The sequence below is a fragment of the Pipistrellus kuhlii genome, unplaced genomic scaffold (assembly GCF_014108245.1).
Source record: "Pipistrellus kuhlii isolate mPipKuh1 unplaced genomic scaffold, mPipKuh1.p scaffold_m20_p_13, whole genome shotgun sequence".
In the NCBI taxonomy this organism is placed as follows: Eukaryota; Metazoa; Chordata; class Mammalia; order Chiroptera; family Vespertilionidae; genus Pipistrellus; species Pipistrellus kuhlii.
Genome location: NW_023425438.1, coordinates 49,279,616 through 49,281,194, shown reverse-complemented (window position 1 = coordinate 49,281,194; position 1,579 = coordinate 49,279,616). Strand labels below are relative to the sequence as shown.

Genomic DNA, 1,579 nt, shown 5'->3' with positions numbered 1-1,579 from the left:
AACAGTTCATAAAGGTAGAGTGAGCCTGGACGTCTGCAGAGAGGAGGCCAAGAGGGATGGGGAGACTGCACAGGCTGTGGCTTTGGTAGTTTGTCACTTAAAGGTTCCCTGGAAATGTTCACCCTCTAGGTCCCAATTACCAGGAAGAGGGATCTCCTTGGTCCATGTGCAGGTGGAACAAAAGAGCTGCTTGGCCTCAGGTCCCACTGGCTGGATCAGAGACAGAGGGGTGTGCTCTCTGAGACTTCCTACTGGGCCCCTATAGCACTTGCTGCCAGTCAGTCCCCTCCTGATTGACATGCAGGGGTGACCATCTGTGATGCAGGCCTCACAAAGTGGTCACGATTTCAGGACAGGAAAGATCTGTGCAGAGCTCCCTGCGCTGTCCTACCTGGAGGGTTGAGGGTGAGAACAATGATGACAGGAATGACACTGAGTCCTCAGGAGAATCTGTGAGCTAGGTGGAAGTTACCCGCTTTCAGAGGATGGATGGGTTAGGGAGGTCAGGCCCAGGCCTTGGTCAATCACAGCGAGTGAGCATTGCAGCTGAGAGGCATCCAGAATCAGAGCATGCTGGAGTCAGTGTGGCACTGGTACCAGCTGACTTGGGTCAGATGTCCAGGGTGTGACGTCAGGAGTGGTGGGGAAGTGGGGTGAGGTGAGCATGAGCTCAATGACTCTGCCATCCACCCTGCTGGAATCAGTCCTCCAGGTTTGCCTCTATGATGCTCTACCTCCGAGGATCCAGGAAGGGGCTGTACAAGAAGGTGAGTGAGCCTGTCTGGGGAATGCTCCGTGGACAGAGCAGAGGGTGTTTGTGCTCCCCACTGGAGGCTTCCAAGTCAAGAGAGGGAGGCTTTCTTCCTCCAGCCCCATCTCCTGTGCCCACAGAACCTAAAACTCTCCCTTAGACATGACCAGGAGGAGGGCCTGGGGAAGCTGAGTGTAGGATGCACGTGGGCGTAGGTATTGCCTAAAGGAGATCCTGGGAGGTGACCAAGAGGGGTTCCTGCAGATGAGGGAGGAAGCAATTGAGTGGAGGCCCTTAGGCACCTGGGCTATTCCACATGAGAACCCTGAGGTGGTCGGGTGGCTGACAGCGGGAGGCTTTCAGGAGAGGGCCCGTGGGCACCAGAGAGAATGGACTGATCCCACCCTCACCCTGTTTGCCCAGTGTGTTCCCTTCCTGGGAGAATACCTGACTCTTCTGCACAGGATGGACGCGAGCATGAAGGATGATTTGGAGGTTGGTAACTGGGGCCTGAGCTGGGGTGACCAAGATTGACCTTGGGGGACAGAAAGCCCCATACTGAGCCCTTACTGAGTTCTCAGCACAGTCTCCCCTTGGAGCTGGAGTGACAGGCTCATCATAGCCATCTGTTACACCTCCTCTGGAGCCAGAACCTAGCCTTGATCCAAGTTCTGTCTTTTCCAGTTTCCCAACCCCTCCTGGGTCTTGGTGGTAGTGTAACATGCAAAAGATGGGCACAAGGGTTTCTTTCTGATGGACCTTAGATGTCTGCCTTTTAGGGGGAGTCAGATTAAAATAGGAAAAGAAAAAAAAAAAAAGAAAAGAAAA

General features: G+C 54.1%; 1 long non-coding RNA gene across 1 annotated transcript; it reads left to right on the top strand.

Moving 5' to 3' along the window:
• LOC123652259 lies at positions 1-1,579 on the top strand. Its single transcript, XR_006741492.1, has 2 exons — positions 1-767; positions 1,175-1,579. It is a non-coding gene; the product is annotated as an uncharacterized LOC123652259 (long non-coding RNA).